We start from the raw sequence: 21,377 nt of genomic DNA on the forward strand, positions 1-21,377 counted from the left end.
GTCTGAGGTCATTCAGGAGCAATTCTGACTGAACTTATCTGGATCCCTCCAGTGTCCTCACTGCCCAGAACTCCCCCAGCCCTCATCCACCTCCACACCTGTGCACAGGGAACAGAAATTCCTGTCTGGGCTCCAACAGCCAAACTCGAGCACTCCTACATTTGGCGTCCATTTGAGCAGCATGAGCACAAAAAAAGGCATTCCAGGAGGAGAAATTATTCACTTGTGCATTGTATTAGTTTGTTAAACACCACTATGAATATAAAAAGCACTCTTCACGCAGAAGAGCACCAGAACCGCAGGATTACAGATAATCACAACAAAAATGAGGCCAAATCAGAAGCAGCATTCACATTTAACAGGCTTTAACTAAATGAAGTTCAGGCTCAGACATGTTAAGTCTCAGAAATTAAACTGCTCTAGAGCCCCAATAAGGAATAATAAATTAGTACAAGGACAATCTTATAACCTGTGGGGTTTCAACAGAGCATATCACTTAAACCTGAATATCATGAATCAGAAGGAAAAACCCATTTAATCAGGTCCATAGGATTCTCCATAGCAGTGAAAGATAAAAACTTTTAGAACAATACAGTGCAGTTGAAAATAACCTACAGCACAGTAAAAAGTGCAGCAAGATCACACACAAATGTGCTCTGTTTATGGAGTGGAATAGTCTATTTTAAAAAGCATATTTAAAGATAAATCACACTGTTCAGCACTGCATATTATGTAACAAGTTATTTGCGTTTCATAAAGCTGTTACATATAAAATTAGAATAAAGACACAAGTGCAGACAAGCACTGGATTTAATCCCATTGTGTGGGGATTCAAGTTAAAGGGAGAGACAATATCAGAGTCCTCCCTACTTTTCAAGTGGAGCAACTCAGACCTCTTTAAAGCAAGACTTGCAGTGATCTCATGTCACAGAATTTAAACTCAGAGGTGTGCAGTTACCATGGTGACAGGCACGCCAGAAACACACAGTTAGACCAAGAAAATGCATGCATTTAAACTAACTTAGAGGGCAACCACAGCAGCTCTGGATCCAATGGCAACTAAAGCTAAATTACAGAAGGCATTTGTTTTGAAATCATCTACATCTGTCAGCCCCCCAAACAGGCATATTGCATTCAAGCATCAGCATCAGGTCTCACTTCATTTCATGCTCTAGAAATAGTCAATTCTAGAGCAAGAAAAGTGCAAGAAAAATACCATAACATGCCTCTAAAAAGAATCTCAAAGTCATCTTTAAATTCTTTTTTCAAAATAAATGTTGCTCATTTAAAAAACTAATTTACTACAACAAAATAAGATGGTGTCTGTGATGCACTATTACATTCTCCAGTAAGTGATGTATGTGAGTGGGCCTGTATATATAATTACACAGAGACAATATAATTTTAGCACTGCCATTCAATGCCAAACAGTTCAGCTTGCACATCACTGCAGCACAGCACAGGTAAAAAACACCCTTTTGTATACACACCATCCTTCTCGTGAAGGGAAAACAGTAAATATTTAAGCACTGTAGCACCTATTTACATCAACTACCCTCATCACCATCATTATCCCGTCTGTTGGATATCAGGAACGCACTTGTGTTTCAACTTCAGCTAGACAATTCTCTTGTTTATGTTTATTCTGAAAACCACTGGAATCATAGAGGGTAATATGAACAATCTGTGTTTTGACATAAAACAAATGAAGTAATTTCATTTCAAGGCGTCTCTTCACGGCAAGGCTTCATTTGCATAAAAACACCTTTGGCCGAGTTCTTGAAGGTAAAGTTGGAGAAAAAAAGAGGAGGGGAAGCTTCAGGTACCTGGCACAGGTATGAAGGCGTGACTGAGAGCCAAGGAAGGAGTTGAGGGACATCAGGAGCACTGCTGTGTGTCACTCCTTGGCTCCTACCTGGGGCTAACCAGAGTTTCTCCCTGCAGTGAAAGGAGCAGTGAGGGAGGAGCTGATGGGTGCCTGCTGCAGAGAGAAGGCTGGAGCCAGGCTCAGACTCTGGGTGCGGAAATCCTGCACCAGAGCTGGGCTGCCCAGCAGCTCACAGCACAGCTCTGCCCTTGCAAACCTGCCCAAGGGATGGCAGCACTCAAAACAAGGCAGCAAAACCTCTGCAGCTCCAACATTTCCCTTTCAGAGGGGAAAGAACATTGCTCTGACTAAAAAAAAAGAAATCAATCAAACAAACTCTCACCAGAAAAAAGTGCAACAGCAAACAAACAAACAAACAAAAAACACACACACAAAACAACCCCACAAAAGCAAAAATCCAAAAGCCAACCCAAAAAACCCCATAAGAAAAAAAAAAGATTAACCCAAATGATAGATTTGTAACAGAAATTCTGCTTTTCAGTGCACAGAGGTCAATGAGTGGTGATGCCCCAGGCAACTGCCCTTCCCTAAGACTTCCTTGCTAAACATAAAACTAATTTATAATAATGCACTGTGAAATTGTCATTTTAAAACTTAGTTGTGCCATGATCTGGCCAGGTGCTATTTCCTGATTTTTCACTGATTTATTACAGTCCTGGCCTAACTATTCAAGCAGGATGTTGAGAGTAAGTTAAAAAGCAAATTACAGGTATCAATATTGATAAGAACGGGATACAGTGATGAAAAACAATGGTGGAAATTTTGCCTGTGTACCAAGATTGCTACCAAAACATTAAGAGCCATAACAAAAGCCAGTCTTCAATGTGAGGCATTAGGAAGCTTTATCATTTGCCATGTATTTAAGGCTTACATTTACTGCCTGATGTTTGCAAGGGTGTGTTGCAAACCTTTGATGCTGGAAATGGTGGCAGAGGTGATTAATTAAAATTTAACATGACAAGCTAAAAATATTTATTGTTCTTGACTTCTAAAGGCATTTTCATTTCAGAACCTGGAAGCCTGTGTGCAGCCTGAAATGCAAGTAAATTACTGAGCAAAAGAGAACAATCGCTGCAGCAACTGAAAACTCCTCAGTAATCCCAGAAGGAAAAGCAGCAAATTGCAGTCTAAATCAAAGCAGCTTATGCTATCCAAGGACACATTAACTCATGGAGTTTTCAGATGTGTTCTACAGTATTTTGCCCAGCTTCTGAAACACAGAGCAAAATGTGTATTCTGTATTACTCACATCCTGGGGAAAGGGAAGGAAAAGAAGGGGAAATGAAGGGAAGAAGGCAGCACCTCTAGGAGGGAATAAGTGGGCAAGGATGAATATGTGGAAGTGAGGGAAATGTTTAGGGGAGAAGGCAGCAATCCCTCACAGAGAGAGATCATTTACAACAATGTGTGGTGTCAGGACAGGAGGAATGGTTTCAACCACAGGAGGGTGAGATGGGATATTGGGAAGGAATTGTTCTCTGGGAGGGTGGGGAGGCCCTGGGATGGAGCTCCCAGAGCAGCTGTGGCTGCCCCTGGATCCCTGGAAGCGCCCCAAGCCAGGCTGGGGGAGCCCCGGACCGGTGTTCCTGCCATGGAGGGGTGGGATGGATGGGCTTTAAGGTCCCTTCCAACCCAAACCATCCTGTAATTCCATGGCTGTGCCAGCAGCATGGTGGGCAGGAGAGCTCCTCTCTGCCAGGGAAGATTCCCCCATGCTGGGACTCGCTGTGCCACCACTCCTGGCAGGAAATCCACACCCCATTGCTGCTAAATTAGCATGAGAACGGAATGATGACAGGACTGAGAATTCATTTTGAAGTTTCCAGGGAGATCTTCTGAGCCAACACATTTCATGCTTGTATCACACCAATTAGTAGAAGCTATAATGAGAACAGGATTAGTGGACATCAGAATTAACACAATGTATTTGGGAAGAGTCAGATGGTTTTTGTACAAGGATGGCATGTCCTGTAAACCCAGAGGAGCTCTCAGAGAGGCCAACAGGTGTTTGAATTGCAATAAAAATGGTTTTCACAGCGATTTTGACAGACATTTAGGGACATGCTTAAGCATCTAGGACTTAAAAGAAAAAGGTCACTCCACAGATGAAAAAAAAAAAAATGAAATAAAAGAAAAACTAAAAAAAATCTGCTCAAAAGCTAGGAATCAGTTGGACTATTGGGCCATCTGTCAGTTCTTAGAATGAAACAAAGTCATCAAAGGACTTCCTCAGGGAATTCTGTTGAGGACTGGGACAGCCATGACAAAGGATGACAAAGTTTGTAAATTATTTGAGATAGTAATGATGAGAATCTATTATTAAGAACTTCAACAGGCCTGAGTTACTGGGAGAGCAAGAGGGCAGTCAGAATTAATTGTCACAAATGCAAAATGACACACATGAGGAAAAACATTCCAAGCTTCACGTGTGGGAAGATGGACTTTGTGCTTGGTAGCACCACTCAGGAGCAAGGTCCCAGGAAAGGTTCCATGGAAACACCATCCCAATGCTCAGACATGCCAAAAGAAGCAAGTCAGACTACAGGCATGGCTGGGAAAGAAACAGAACAAAGTGAACAAGGCAGTTACACTATGGAACATCCTGAGTACCGTGGGCACTTTTGGACTTTTCACACAGACATAAACTGGGAAAGGTTCAGAAAAAAACAGAAGCGGTGTGGAAAAGGCTGGGTATGTCCCAGCTGGATAACTAAAAATTTAATGTGGGACCCCTCAGCACAGAGAAAGGACAAGGGATGATGGCTTTGAGAAGAAGGAGGCCAATTCAGACTGGATATGAGGAAGGAGTATTTTACCATGAGGGTGGTGAGGCCCTGGCTGCCCAGGAGAACGTGGGTGCCCCATCCCTGGAGACATTCAAGGTCAGCCTGGGCAGGGCTCTGACCCACCTGATCAAGGTGAGGAAATCACAGCTCATTGCAGGGAGGGTTGGACTAGGAAACCCTTAAAAAGCCCCTTCCAACCAGAATGTTCTGTAATTCTATGGAAGGAACAACGTTGGGGATAGAAAAGGAGCCTGCAAAACCAGGAGGTGTACAAAGTGGATGAATAGAGTGTCACAGGTCTACTTCTTTTCCAAGTAAAAGTAAAAAAAATCTATTAAACAAAGGTCAGAGAAAACAGCTTCAAAACAAACAGAAGAAAGTGGTTATTCACAGAGCTGGTGATAGTCTGGGGCTGCTATGTGACAAAGGAAGCAGTAAATGCAGTGGCAGTGATGTGCAGGGAGAGCAGAGGGCTCACTGTGCAGGATTTCTGGGCTACCAAACACACAGAATTCACATATTAGTAATGCAAACAGTCCTGAAGCTGAAAATAACTGGAAAGTCCTTTCAGAGCAGAGGGAAGGGAAAAGTAAAAGTATTAAATAGATGCCTTCCCCAGCATGTCCTCACAGCCACTGTGTGGCACAGGCAATTAGAGCAGTTGGACCTTTGGTCGAAGCCTTTCTCATAGTCCTAGAGGGGCTAATTAAAACTTCCCTTGGTGGCATGAGAGTCTTCTACAGCCTTCAGATTGCTCTGCACCTGATTATAAACGAGATGCGCTGGTGCCTTCATAAAATGCTGGCTCTAACAAGTTTCCTGGGGTTTTTCTTGATGGTTTTGGGTTCAATTTTGATTCTTTAAAAAAATAAAGAAGTAATTTGCAAACCTGGTAGAGACACACTGGAGTATTTCAGGTTCCGTGTTTCTTTCTGGTGACACCTGGGGATTAAGGAGGGGTTTTTTTACAATTTTAGTGTTACTTCATCATCCCTGATAGGTAGACATCTGATACTGAACAGAACCAGGGAGAAAAATATTTCAGAGGGAAATTAGAATAGGGCTTTTATCTGCCTAGAGCACATTAGAAGATGCTGATTTGGATCTCCCACACTGAGAATATTCAGAGATGGGCTGTGGTATCTGCTCCAGGTTTAGCTTCAAACTGGACAAATACAAAATATCTTGTACTGGGTGAGGGATGGGATGGCTTGATGTCTCCTTTCTTCAGCCAATATTGAATTAATCAAGTGCCAACCTGCTCCATAAAATCTATTCTGACATCTGACAGTGAATTGCCTTCCTGAGCCATCCTGCAAATATTGTCAGGCCAAGAACAACTGAGGTAATTATATGTAATTATGCAATCAACAGTTTTCCAGTTAGGGAGATTACACATAAATGCCCCCTGTGTTATAAACTCTTACTCTGTCAATTAGAAAATACCAACTTGCATGCAAAACAGAAGTCAAGGAATACACAAAGGTCATTGAGGACCTAAATTCTCCTGCAACACTGTTGACTTGCATTGAAATTACACCAAATTACAATGGTTACAGCACTTGTTTTCATGGATGAGAGAACCAGGCTAATATGGCCCCATCTGCTCTATTTTCAATGCAGACCATTTGTACTTCAGCAGCAGTTTATCAACAGGGGAAAATTCTGCCACATGAAAGGAAAATTTTAACAAGTAAAACCTACAGGAATGGGTACAACAAGTAAGTGCAGCTAAATTATTCACTCATAATAAACTGAACACGGGTACCTTCATCTCAAAGTGCATTTGACACAGCCCAGTGGGAATTTGCTGCCAGAAACCACAAGCCACTTGCTTCCCAGGGACCTGAGAGCTGCCTTGCAGTGACAGCACAGTCTCTAGTCAACACTCACAGCCCTGCCAGGGCTGCTGCCTCCCTCCCACCAGCACCAGGGCTCCTGGGGCTGCCACTGACACATCTCTGCATCTCATTTCCCCAGGTGACTGATGCTGAGATGTGCCCTGAGGACACTTCTGCAGGCTGCATTCCTGAAAAGTGGAGAGCAACTCCTACAAAGCACGGCCAAATCCAGCCTGCCCGAGCCCAGAGACAGACAGAACTGCTCCAAAGACCTGGGGGGTGGACACAGCCAGCCCTGTGCTCACCCCCGACCCCATTCCCAGCATTCTGATCCTCCCAAGCACCAGGAAAAGGACACAGCGCTCAGAGCTGCAGCTCACACGTAAACACAAAAATATTCCAGCCACCACTTGTTGCCTCTGCTCCCTCCAGGCTTGGGTTCCTCTCTAAAACATTCCTTGTGCTGGCAAAGGAACAACCACTCCCGGAAAGTGCTGGTTTGATGGTAATTTGGGAGGTTTTTCAGGACATACACACTCATGTTGAGAGCTGAACAAACGGGCAGGCACCTGCGGACACTCCGGCAGTGAAATGTTTGCAGTGCAAGTGATGGAGAAGGAGCACAGAAATCCCCATTTTTCCCTGCTGCAGGTGGGATGGGAGCACAGCCCTTCACTCCTCACCCCTGCCCCATTTCAGGGTCTCAGCAACTTCCATTTGGCCCAAACTGGAGGGAATGAACACTCAACTCACTCCAAGTTTTGGTCCCCCCTCAAGCATGGCCCAGGTGACATGAACCAGGACTGCAGCTCTACCACATAACTGAACACAATACAAATAAATTAGTAGAAACATTTTTTTTAATATATAAAAATATAAATATAAGTAAATATAAATATAAATATAAGTAAATATAGTAGTAGAAATAGAGCTGTATCAGTAGGAATGTGGCTGCATCAATAGAAAATGTGATTTTCAAGCTGACACAAAAAGGACAGATGGGGAAAACAGACAGAAACAGACCAAAGGGAGTACTGTAATCATTTGCAGTGTTAAACGTTTTTCAGGACTCAAAGCTTTCTGTGTTTTGCTCTTTATTTTTTTCACACTGTCTCATTTTTTCACCAGTTGTCACAACCTTAACCTTTCTCCTTGTACTGACAGTCTTCCCCCTCCCTGTCCAAAGATCAGCCAGAGCTCTCCAGCCCTTTCCTCTGAAACTGGCAGTGCTGCGAGCTCCTCCACACCGATTCTGACACAAACCTCAGCATCAGGTTTGCCCTGCAGAAGACATCCCTGTATTTTAATTAAAAGATCAGACTTTAAAGGCCAGAACAAACATTTATAACCTTCCATTTTGATTACTTATGTAATATGGACCAGAAAAATCTCTCCAGAGAGCTCCTGCATCAAACATACAGGATCAAGATGAGACACACACCCTCCTTTATCCATCCTAACACAGAAAATAAACACAGAAAAAAATGAAAAACCCTCCTGAGCCCAAGTTAAAATTTTCTAGGTAACAAATTACCCTCACTGCTGAAAACATGCAGCTTCATTTTAAAGAATGCGCAGGCAGATAAATAATGCAATTATCTGAACAGCCTGGAATTTGGAAGATTGCACTCCTATACTGTGTGCTGCAAAAGTGAAGCCTGGCTTCCTCAGCAAACACCATCACATATGTACCAAAAATAAAAAGGAACAAAGATAAATCCACCCCTAAGCATTCACACAAACAATTTCTACAGAGCAAACAATTTTAATGTATTAATTTAGAGGAAGAAGATTAATTGACTGTCTTCTAATTATATTCTCAAAATATGCAAACACAGCATTTGACATTTTCAAAGCTCTTTACAGACAGTAACTAATCTCCAAACTCCTCTACAAGGTAAGAATTATGGTGCCCATTTTAGACACCAGGATATGTGCAAAGATGCCCAAATATAGATCTGCTGTAAAAGAGTTCAACTCAAGACTGCTATAAACAGAGCTTCTCTCCCTGAAGTGAGCCAACACACGATAGGGAGGCACGAATAAGAAGTCAGCACATCTCAGACCTTGTTACACCCCTGTTATATATAATAATTTCTATCTATAAACATTTTCAAGGAAAAAAAAACCAAACACTTGAAATTTCAAGCAACTGCAGTTTTGTGTGAGATGAGGGACAAGGCTGGTACAGACACACACCAACGCCAGAGACTGACAGGGCTCTGATGGAAAATCAAAGACCACAGCAAAGAGCAAAACACAAGGTTTTCATGACACCTGAATGAAATTTTACTGCACAGGAAAACACCTTTTGTTTGCACCATGCTCCCTGACAGCCACACTCTGTGGTTAAGCAGCCCTGAAGGGTCAGAGCCTCATTACAACTTTGTAAAAAAATTGGCAAGAAATGCGACAGACTCTGGTTCTGAGCAAGAAAAGGTAATTGCAACACCAGAGCCTCGACCTCCACCTCCCCTGGACTCACAGCCCGCCACTGGCTGCTCTGGCCACCTGGATCCAAGCCAGGAGGGCAGGGAAAGACATTCCAGAGGCCATGGAGCAGAACACAGAGCCGCTCCAACCACAGCTCTCAGAGGAGCAGCGTCTTCACTAAAATTACATTTCCCAGCCTCACCCCCAGGACTGTGAGGAGAATAGTTCCCGTTTAGGGAACCTGTAACTGCCTCTCTCGGCACATCTGGACGTTCCAGCACATCTGGACGTTCCAGACCCCCAGGGGATGGTCTGGACTGCACCAACCCCCTGAGCAGATGGGGTTCACTCAGAGGCACAGGGAGATAAAACACTGGCCTCACCTCAGCGCATCAAAGATCCAGTGACTGAGTCCTGTCCTGTCTCACCCACCAAGAAATGTAGATGAAATTTCCATGACATTTCTACACACATTCTTCAATCTACTGACCTTTGAATTCTCCAAATTTGCAATGAAAGGAACCCCAAACTAACAAAACTAACAAAAAACAGAAACAAAAAAAACCAAACAAACCAAACCAAAAACCAAAAAAACATGACCATACACACACACACAAAACAAAAACAAAAGAAAAAAAAAAAACCACCACCCCTAACAAAAACAAAAAACCAAACAAACACAAACCAATGATGCACCTCACCTTGGCCATAAAACAATTAAGATGTTTCCATCATATGACAATGCTTCCCTAATCCCCAGGACTTCTGACTGTCCATTTTCAATTTCTGGTTTTGCACAAAGATTGTTTGACATTTCCTTAACTGTTGACATTATTTGGCCATGCTGTAACAGTAAATACTCCAGTACTTCACCTTGCAAATACAGAAAAAAATCTCACACTGACGAGGTTTACAGCCACCAACGTTTTATAAAAAGGGTAAGAACTGAGTTGCACTACACCAATTGTGAGCTGAAAATTAAGTTTTCAAAATGTGGCCGGAGATTGCTGAAATGTGTTCAGGCTTTATGTCAAATGAAATTATGCTAGGGCTGTAAAACCAGTGCCATTACAGATAGAACCCACATTTTATAATATTGACTGTCAAAGACCCACTTAAGCACACATTCAGTTTTTAACAATCTACCCACCTGGCACTACAGCACGTGTTTTCTTTTCAGGTTTTTACTAATATGTCCCCAGTCATACTAACTGTGCTACACTCCATAGCTTAGTAACAGAGATTTTGGAGTTGATTCAGTTTGAAGGTTTTTCAGTGTGGAGTATTTTAAACACTGAGACAATATACCTAATACTCACCCAAATTAGTGTCATGATATATCAAAGGACATGTTGAAGTTTGCTTTTTAAGTAATTCAACAATTACTCATATTCTCTGATAACAGGATAGAAATTCCTCCCATCTTACAGAGGATGCCTGGATTTCTGTTCCCCCACAAACTCTGGTTTCAGCCACACCTGTCATTCCAGCACTATTATTTCAGCAGCAAAGGTGTAAATTACTGACGGTAGGAAGTTTAATCCCTTCCCCACTCATTGCCTTCATTTTGCCCTGCTCTCACCCTGTGGCAGAACCTCCCACCCACCCAAACACTGAAACCCCTGAGAGAGAGGGGAAGGGGTTTAAACCAGACAGACCACAAGGAGCTACAGAATCGCAGAGATCACAGAATTATGGAATTGTTTAGGCTGGGAAAGCCCTCGAAGATCCGAGCCCAGCACTGCCACGGCCACCACTGACCCCTGTCTCCAAGTGCCACATCCACAGGGCTTTGAAACCCCTCTGGGGATGGGGACTGCACCCGTGCCCTGGGCAGCTGTGCCAGGCTGGACAGCCCTTTCTAGGGAGGAATATTCCCAAAATCCACCCTGAGCCTGCCCTGGCCCAGCCTGAGGCCGTTCCCTCTGCTCCTGTCCCTGTTCCCTGGAGCACAGCCCGACCCCCCCGGCTGTGCTGTTGTGAGGTCCCCAGGGTGAAGTGAGAGATGAGAATTGACTCCAAGGTCTCAGAAGGCTCATTTATTATAGAATTATATTATATTATACCAAAAGAAAATTATATACTAAAGAAAGAGAAAGGAGACATCAGAAGACTAGAAAAGAATGAATAATAAAAACCCGTGACAGACTCAGAGTCTGACAAAGTTGGGCTGTGATTGGCCATTAATTAAAACCAATTCACATGCTGGGTAAACAATTGTCCAAATCACATGCCAGAGCAGCAAAACATGGAGAAGCTGATGCTTCCCAGCTTCTCAGAAGGAAAAATCCTGGTAAGGGGATTTTTCAGAAAATGTCAGGGTGACACCCCCCGGCTGTGCCCTCCTGGCAGGAGCTGTGCAGAGCCACAAGGGCCCCCTGAGCCTCCTTTGCTCCAGGCTGAGCCCCTTCCCAGCTCCCCCAGCCTCTCCTGGGGCTCCATTCCCTTCCCAGCTCCTGCTGAGCTCCTTTCCAGCACCCTGTAACTGAGGATACCCTTCCATCAACTCTTTCTCCCAGAAAGCTGTTGCAGTTCTGGGTGTCCAGCAAAGAGGTGCTCTTTTTTGGCACAGAATTTACAGAGGGATTTGTGATAGAAAAGTTGAATAACCTCCTTGTTGATGCATTAGCCTAATTTCCATCTGACAGGCATTTTCTGGCACTGCTGATTGATCCTGATCTCTGGAAGCACCTTTCTGGTAGCAGAGGTTTCCAGATGTGAGCCTGAGGCTCCTGTCCCCTCATAGGCCACTCTGCTCTCAGGATTAAATGTCTGAGATGGTATTTTTTGTTTGGACTTAGATGCTTATTAGTTCTTCTTTATATAACACTCTCACAAACTGTGAGTTCTGCAGTGCTTCACTCTATCAAATTAAAAGTAGAGTCATATTTCTCTTTCTGTAAGGTTTTTTTGAAAATAAACTTCTTAATTAAGAAATGACACAAATTAATTTTTTAACTAAACTAAGTATCCATGGCTTATAATGTGGACTTTTTTATCTAATTACACAATATTACTCAAACTGAAGAAGAAGGTGAAGAAGAAGCACTAGTCTTCATTTTAGAACTTCTATTTTGTTTTATATATAAAATAAATAAGATATTTTATAAATAATATAGATAATACATATAATATATATTATAATAACAATAATAACAAATAATAATTAACACCTAACATTTGCCAAGTTGCTTGAAATATTCTATTTACTAATATTCTAGGGAGAAGCAGCAAGGGTTTAATATATATCTATTATAAATAATTGGTGTATTGTATTGTATCTAGTATGAATAATATATAAATAATATATATTTTTGTTATATATTATTATATTCTGAAACTTTGAACTCTAAGTTTTCTATTATGTCATATTATATACTTTTATTTCAATTATATACTCATAATCTCAGTTTTATCATTTAACTTTAGATGCCTTTTTTATGGCCTCAGGTCAAATACAGTGGTTTTTTGGGGGGAGTCAGTGTCTGTCAGCGCACAAAGTTTAAAACTCTCAGTAGTCAGGGTTCTAACATCCAGGCCAGAGCAGAGCCTGACCCTGCTGTGCACACACAGGGGATTTGAGAATCTCAAATCTCATGGATTTAAGAACTGGAGAATTCATCTGGGAATGTCTGCAAGGCACAGGTGGCAGTGGCAACCAAGGGCAATCCCAAGCAGGCAGCACCTCTCCAGTTCTGGAGAGGACAGAGTTACAGAAGGGTTGAAAAGGGGGGCAGAGAGGCACAGGCATCACTTTCTCTCTCCCAGAAGAGAGTAAATTGTAGGCAGAACAATGGGATTTTCTGTTCATTTTCCACAAAGAGAATATTTTATGTTCCTCCTTCTTATGCAACCTCAAATTTTGCTTTCTGTGTCAATACACATCCCCAGCAGCAAGAGCTTTCTCAAGCTAACCTGAATAAACACGGAGATTTTGGGCTCCCAGGGGACATCATCTCTGAGCAGGAAAGCCTTCCCATTGTTGTTCTTCCACAATAAATCCTGCAAAGCCCTGGCTTGAGAGGTGCAGAATAGCATCCTCATCTCTCCTCTGTGACAAGAAAAAGGCCAAATTTACTATTTCTTGCCAGTTTGACAGTTGTGTCTGATAGCTGCAGTTCATTAAGTCTTGAACTTGCCATACAATCAAAGAAACTTTTAAGTAAAGCTCTGCTTTCCACTATGTTTGTTTCACAGTGCTGTTCATTAAAAATTGCTGGAAAATCTGGAAAAAGGAATGAAGCAGAGTGGCAAAACCAGCTTCAGCTTAGAGACAAACAGAATTATTTTGGGGGATGTTATTGCACTTTCTTTTAGTGGTGCAAATACCAAGTTTTAGAAGTTGGGATTTCTTCCCTTCTACTGGAGTTTCAATAAACTCTAGTAAAGATCCACATATCTTATAACATGTAATAGTACAGCCTGAATGATCAAAGAAGTCTCCACATAGCAAACGCTGAAATTCAATTTGCTTCTCATTTCTTTTTTCCATTTGCACATAAAAGTCTTGGTTTTAGCTGAAATCCCTCTCCCTGTCAAGCAAAGTACATTGCCTGTTTCTTTCTTTTAATTGTAACCAAAACTGATCTTTTTTTTTTCTTAAATACAGAAAAACAGCCCATCTTTAAGCCATCAGTTTCCATCAAAGTGTCTGAGAAGCAGTTTATCACTCAGAGCTGCATCTAAATACAAACAGTTTCTGTTGTTTTTTGTTCTTAACTCACTGGAATGTATTGTGGGAAGACTATGTCAGAAATTCAATTTCTCCTCTCAAAATCCTCTCATTTTTCAGAGCTTTGTAGCCCACATGAATATTACCCTTTCCAAAGGCAGAGAAACACACAGCAGTGTGTAAGGATGGAAAAGCCATCCAGTTTTGCTGCTGATAACAAGAAAGGGAAACCATATAAAACCTCATTTTCTGCATTAGCAGGCATACAGGGCATAATGTAAAAAATACTGTAGGAATTCAGCTATAGCCTTCAGGTCAGTTAAATGCCTTGATCATTTTCTTGCTGAAAATGTGGGGTTCTTTCTGCAGCAACAGATAAAATATTCCTTAAGTCATCTTTTCTTGTAAACTATTTCTAACAAGAGGAAAAATACTACTGAAATCTTCTGCTCTGATTTACACCAGAATTGGTGCAAGGCATGGGTAGGGGGTGGCAACAGGTTAAAAGCCCCACACCTTTCTATCCTAAAGGAAATTTAAATGCTTCTCTGTATCAATAGTTGCTCAGAAACATAAAATCAAAGAAAAAAAAAAAAGAATTTTGTGTTGGTTGAACCAATTACTTTTTTTTTCCAGGTCTTTTGAAACTCTTATTTCCATGCAAAATAATTCCAACAAAAAGGTGAAGAGCAGCAAGCAGGGACACCCCCCTTGGATTCCCCCACTTCTCGCCTTCATTCTTAGAATTCTATTTCTGACACCTCCTCTCTAACTTTTGTAATGTAAAACATTAATAAACGTCTTTGTTCTAGCACTTGCATAAAATGGGATACCACTGCTACTACTGCAGGAGTTGTAGTAATTATGGAGATTGCCATCCTACTGCCTGACATGGTGTCAGAAAGATAACCAGGTTAATTCAGGTTTCTTAGGAAAAAGAAACCCACAAAGCAATCTCTATCAAGCGTTCAAAATTATCTTTTCCAAAGACAAAACAATGCAGAAGTGCTTTTGATAACTAAAGAAAGAAGTTTCAAAGTTCACATTTTTAACACAGCTGGGGAAACATATTGTCTTGTAACATCCCAGTTTTATATCCCCGTGTAAAAAAAGGGGAAAAAAAAGGCATAAAAAGAACATGAATTTATTTGCTTGCTGTAAAAACACAACTGATGTAGCCAGATGCAATAAGAGAGAGAAATGAGAAGAGGAAGAATATTGTTCAACCAAGTTCCAGCTGCCAAGTGACATTCCCATCACTGTCACCACATGCAGGCACATTCCCACCAGGAAGTTTTGGGGGAGCTCTGTGGGATCCAGCCACAGAGAACCCGCCCAGAGCAAAGGTGCTGCCCTGATTTTGGCAATCTGGGAGTGAAACCTTCAGTGATGCATCAGTTCCTGGCTGCTGTGGAGGAGGCAGGGGGGGTGCACAGAGAACCACAGAACCAACAGGGCTGGAAATGACCCCCAGGATCACCAAGCCCAACCTTCAACCCAAACTCTGGGCGCAGACCCAGTGTCCCAAGCCTTGTGTGACTCCCAGCAAACAGCTCCTGTGTCACTGTGACATGTGAGGGCTTCTTTCTCATCCTCCTCCTCCTCCTCCTCAGAGGAACTCCAAGTGCAATCAAAAAGCACAAAAACCACTCCAAGCTCCGTTGACAAGACCCACGGGATCGTTTTTTATTCTCCTCCCACACCTTTTCCTTACAACAGAACATTGCTGGCTTTATGAACACAAGTTGTCTCAAGAGCTGCTGAGTTAAACCACATATATAACAGAGTTATAAAATAATTTGTGTACAAAAAAAATACAGCACAGAGGTGGGACAGGTAGCCACAAGCTGTGGTTGCAGGTCTTGGCTATCCTGGCTCAAATTAGCCACCTCTCAGTGGCCACAGCCACTTGCTAGTGCTTAAATGATCCAGAGAATGAGGGAAGAGCAAAGTGTGCCCAAAAATGGGCCATAAAATCACGAAAACACAACTTTTAGGGGCTGCTTTCAGTAGCTACTCAGTGATTGAGATGCCAGAGTTATTCTCTTTCTAATAATTTTTAAATGAAGGTATGTGCCATTACAAAATACAGCAGGCAAATGCTTTACTTGCTATCAGTGCTGCATATCTCTAATTCTTCTCGTTAGAGATATGAACCTAATTTTGTCTTGCAGTACAACAAAATAAGTTTGCTTTTCCAAAAAAAAAAAAAGATGGTTTTCTAGTACCACAGCTTGAACAGCTGAACAAATCTTAACACTAAGAGACACGTCACAGCTCCCTACATTTTTTACAGGTTTGCCTTTTAGATATTTCAAGTTACCAGGGAAACCCATATCTTGTAAATATTTATATCAGATAAATCTTTAAATTTCCACAAGTGCTGGTCTATGCCATTGCTCCAGCTAAATGACTACCATTTAAAGGTGACACACTGAACAGCAACTTGCTGACAATTCCTCTGAAGCACAGAGCAGGGCAGTGATAATGTCATTCAGCTAAAGGGGTTATGCAGGAGAGTCCTAATAAAACCAGCTGCAGGGGATTCTGCAGCCTAACAAAGTGACAGATGTCCCAGTATAATGTGGGGCCTGTGTACAGCAAAAACACCATGTCCTGCTAAGAAGGTCAGTCATCCAAATACAGCTATTTACACTGCTGGCTGGAGAGTTGGGATGAAGATTTTCAATGTGCCAACCACTCACCCAACAGCACCAGAATAATTAAAGACAGTGGGTGTTTAACTGCCAGCAATGTGTCCTCTGGTTTAGCTGGCTGAATTAGGACCACCATGCTGAAACCTTATAATCACCAAAATAAATGCAAAGCTCCACCTGAATGCAGAGGACTCTGGGGCCCTCATGTCTGACTCAGCTGTCACTGAGGTTAGAAAGCCGCAATTCCAACCTGCATCACCCACCCTTCCCAGCACTTCTCCCTCCTGCACTAACTCCCAAAAAAGTTTCCAGGCACTGAAAACACACCACATGCTGAAGGTCCTTACAGAAATTAATGGTTCTTTTTGCTCAGCTTTTTGTTCCATCCCCACTGCTCAGTGAGTTTTCCCTGTCCTGTGTGCAGGTGTGAGGAGCAGCAGGTCACATCACCTGCTCACTTGAAAAACTCAACAGACAACCAAAACCTACCAGCCACTATTTATTCAGTACAAAGAAGAGAAAACACATTATTACAAAGTACTGAAATTTTTATCTGTTACCTCTGAAAGAAAAGAAACCACAAGGCACAAACCAGACACAAACACAGATCAACAAACATGTTATCATTATGATGCAGGTACCTTAGGAATAGAAAATTTGCATTTTTCTCTCTGCTATCCTAATTCTTTTCCATCCTTGAATATTAAAGAAAATAAATACTACATGCTACATAAAACAAATCAAAGGGCTGGAAAAATAATAATTAGCATCCCTTTTTGAAGATTTTTATAGGCACAAAAAGTATTAGGAATTTATTTTTAATGTAATGTGGGAACGTACCACAATTCAAGAAAACAAAAACTCTTTCTGGGCCACAGGCACAGATTGTAATGCTGATGGGGTAAAACCTTTTCTCTCCACCTTTACACAAAGCCAGGGTGGAGAAGAGCTCGTTTCAGGTGAGCACAGCATAAAATTCTTACAGCAAATAATTGAAGCAACAACAAAAACAATCTGGTCCTGAGGAGGCTACTAAACTGTCTAATACTTTGAGCCACCACAGCTGCACTTTGCGCAGGTCCCTCACTATTCACCCCAGGGCCTTGCTGCCCCTGTGCTGAGGTGCACAAGTGACCTTCACACAGCTCAGCGCTGCAGTGACACAGGGAAAGGCTTTATAGTGATTTCTGCAATTCAGACACACTTCTCAAAAGCTGTTCAGGGCCACTTATCAGCCACAAAGTAACTCTGAAGGTTATGCCTTTTCAGGGTACCTAAAAACAAGGGCCAGACTTCTCAAAAGCTGTTCAGGGCCACTTTCCTCCTCAGACCTTGCCAAATGCTTTTTCTTGCCAACCTGAGCAGTCCCCAGTGGCTGCTGGCAGCAGTTTGAGGGATCCCTCCGTGCTATTGATGCCTTTTGGGCTGCCTAAAAACAGGGGCCAGACCAAGGTAAGGGAATAAAAAGCAGTGATATTCATTAAAGGGCCTTCAGGTACATGTTGGGCAGACAAATCCCTCCCTCAGGGGCTACACCCAAAAATGGACCATGGGATTTTCACATTTTTATAAGTTTGGTGCATTTGCATATTGGGGGTTAATGTTCCAATCACAGCTTCAGCTAATGAAGTCATGGACCCCAAGTTTGATTCCCCCAACTCACTTTTGTTTAATTTCTGGGCCCTGAGGCAGTGAGGTGTCCTTGGTTGCCAGGCCTGGAGAGGATTTGTTGTGTCTGCCCAAAATGGGACAGCAGCAGCTGACACTGAATGTGGAGTTTAGAGTTATACACTAAAGAACTGCAGGATCACAAATGTATGAAAATTATAAAAGCTACAATTTGAAGGCATCACTGTCACAAAGAAACAGCTTTTGGCTTTTGATCAGCACCTCAGTGTTGTGCTGCTCAGGGCTGATCGTGTCCTGCACCTCAGAGCTCCGGGCAAGGACAGGACCCACTGTGGTGATCACACACCTGGGCAGGCCAGACCGGTCTCTTTAATTAGCTTAGTCCATTATTTTCCATGCGTACTCATCCTTTCCCTGCCTTAGGTTCCTCCTGGAGTCATCCCATAGCAAGTCCTGTGCAGTCCCAAAAGCTCTTCCCTGCTTCCCATAACCAGTGCCCTATTCCCACAGGCACCACGCTCAGCCTCCAGCTGACCTCAGCCCTTTTCCCTGACTTCTGCCAATTCTAGTTCAGCTGGCAATCCAGTCAAAAAATCCCTGGATTCTGTGTGATTAACTGCCTGGGAAGTCATTCATTGCCAATTTGTACTTGCTTACTTTCATTATAGGTGGCCATTCCAAATATTTCATGTATTTAAGGCGTATAACAAAATTTGGCAGAAGTCCAATGTGAAAATTTCCTGAACCACAAAAGAAAGCTCTCTCTGCTAAATAGGAAGGCTGCTACCATGTAGTTTCCCAACGATTTTTTAAATAAAAAAAAGACTAAATGTATTGCACACATATCAAGAGAAACAGATTTTCCCTGAAAATTATTGTCCTCTTTTGTTGTGAAATTATTGTGTATGTTTAGGGCATAGTGTGGGACAATAACTGCTTATAAAAACAGCGTATTTCCATTGCATGCAATGTCTAAAATTCATGTAATTCCCTGGAAAACTCTACCCAGCCATCAGTTGCTGAGCCCAGGAGAGAGTGGAGATCAAACTCTTGGTGTGTGGTGGTGAAGCTGCTTTGACATAATCCACACTCAATCTGCTGCAGGAGCCATGCTGGAACCGTCCCACATTAATTACATAACAATTACGAATGGCAGGTAATTAATGCCTTACAGCTCAGGGCTGACACTCCAAGCGCTGGCGTCCCCTCTGCAGAGGCTGTCTCGTGCTCTCCGTCCCTAAATGTCCTCCCAGGGGTGCTCTGTGCCCCACCACACCCTCAGCCAGGCTGGGCTGCTTTGCCTGGGGCTCTGCAAACACAACTGAGCTTTCCTGGCCTCAAAACCTGGGGTATTTTTGGCCTCACTCATCTCTCAGGGCAGGCCATCAGCAGGCAAACATCGTCTGCTGACAAAAAGCTGCAAGTGCGTGGCATCACTGCAGGAGCACTGCAATCCCTTTTTCTTTTATTCCACCAGAAAGTGCCCCAGATGAAAGGTCTGCAGCCACACACAAGTCTCCAGAGGCTCTCAAACAAATTGCAGGCTCAACCCTCAGTGTCCTGGACATCAGCACTGCCCCAAGGGCTCACGCTCAGCTCAGAGAGGGCCGCAGAGCTCCTCTGTACAAAGGCAGGGGTGCAGCACTGGAACACAGCAATTCAGAGAAAATAAATTGGGGGTTTGGTGTTCATCTTGAAAAGCTGAGAGAGGCAACAGTGCCATAATTGTCAGTGCTGTCCTGTTCTGCAGCCATCAGAGCAGCTCAGACCACACACCAGGCATCAGCTTCCACATCTGAGTGTGGGTGTCTGACCAGGAGACCAATTGCACTGCTGGTTTTCAACAGCTTTTTATTGTCTTTTAAAAATACAGTATTTGACAGTATATATTTAAAACAAAGATATTACTCCTGCTGGCTGTCAACTGATTCTGGAAAACCTGAAATTCTGGCCTGCTGGTGATGTGCCTAACCCTACAGGAGATGTGCAAGCATTATTTTTAAAACACAGCCTGTGGCAGGGACATGGCAGTTACATAAAAATTAAAAAAACTCAGGCCAACACTACTAAGCATGTGATGGGTGCCAAGCACAGTAGGAAAGAATTCTTCCTGCCACATTTGGAGGACCTTGATGATAGGAGTTATGTAGGAACACCTCAGAAAATACATTTAAATCCGTATGTTTAGGAAGCACATTTCAGGACTGCAAGAAGGAGCTCTTCCAGGTCATGAGAGAGGGTTAAATGGGCTTACTTTGGAAATCTAACTTATACATTTTCCAAAGCTTTGGGATACTCTGCCACACTCTAAAAGTTAATAAATTTAACATTTATTAACACAAAATATATTACATTTTATGTAATATTTAAGAACACTAAATTTAATAACACTAAATATATTTTAGAACATTTATGTTCACCTACAGACCCAGCATGTTCCAGCTCCAGAAACAACCTACAGTGAGAATCAGCAAACCATGCCAAAAATTAAGCCAGTGCTGCTTATCCAGCATGTAAGAAAATAACCCAACATAAGTTTTTTAAACAAATATTTCAACTGCTAAGCCTAAGGACACCCTCAGAGCTTTCAGTATCAACAGCCACAACAGAAAATGTGCATCTCTCCACCCTCCCAAGCCCGTGTTGTGTATTCCATGCTGGTGATGGCAGGGACTGGTGCTGTCTGCTCCGTGTTTGCTCTGCTAGCAGGTGCCAACACTTCCATTTAGTCCAATCTGGAATGTCTGCTGCATCTCCCTGTGGCTATGGATGGCAAGAGAAGCATGCCCAGCTCCAGGACGCCCACGGCCACACGGCTCTGGCTGCTCCACAGCCCACTGCACAAGCAGCATCTTGTGGTTTATCCACCCTGGGTGTGGAGCAGGGGGCACTGGGATGGGCTGAGGCTTTCCGTGCACCCAAAGGGCTCTGGGTGTTGTGGGGTTGTGAGGGTCCCCAGGACAAGGGGAGAGATGAGAACTGACTCCAAGTTCTCAGAAGGCTGGTATATTATATTATATTATATTATATTATATTATATTATATTATATTATATTATATTATATTATATTATATTAATCTATATGATTATATATATATTATATCATATCATATCATATCTGAATTTGTTAAGTATTTAATTGTATATAACTGTATGGAATTTTGTGATTGTTAGTTGATAGTTTTGATATATTTGATATATCATTTGATATATCATTTCCTTGATAAGCCAAGGAAACAAAATATTATTTTTTGGGGTAAAAATTTTTATATTGTATTTTACTTTTGCACAAACACAGGCGCAGCAAATGAGAATTGTTTTGACCATTCTCTGAGGTTCAGCAAATGTGAATTTTAGAAACATTCTTGGGAAGATTGTCTTGCTTTTCCCTGTGAGGAGAAATGTAGCTACACAAATCCATCCCAGCTCAGGAACAGGGTGTCATTCCAAGTGGCACGGCCTGTTCAGCA

At 42.4% G+C, this 21,377-nt stretch overlaps 1 protein-coding gene across 1 annotated transcript in view; it reads right to left on the reverse strand.

The window, feature by feature from the left end:
- The window catches only part of RASGRF2 (Ras protein specific guanine nucleotide releasing factor 2), a 152,377-nt gene that overhangs the window by 83,430 nt on the left and 47,570 nt on the right, over positions 1-21,377 (reverse strand).

This window comes from Geospiza fortis, unplaced genomic scaffold (genome assembly GCF_000277835.1).
Source record: "Geospiza fortis unplaced genomic scaffold, GeoFor_1.0 scaffold43, whole genome shotgun sequence".
NCBI lineage: Eukaryota > Metazoa > Chordata > Aves > Passeriformes > Thraupidae > Geospiza > Geospiza fortis.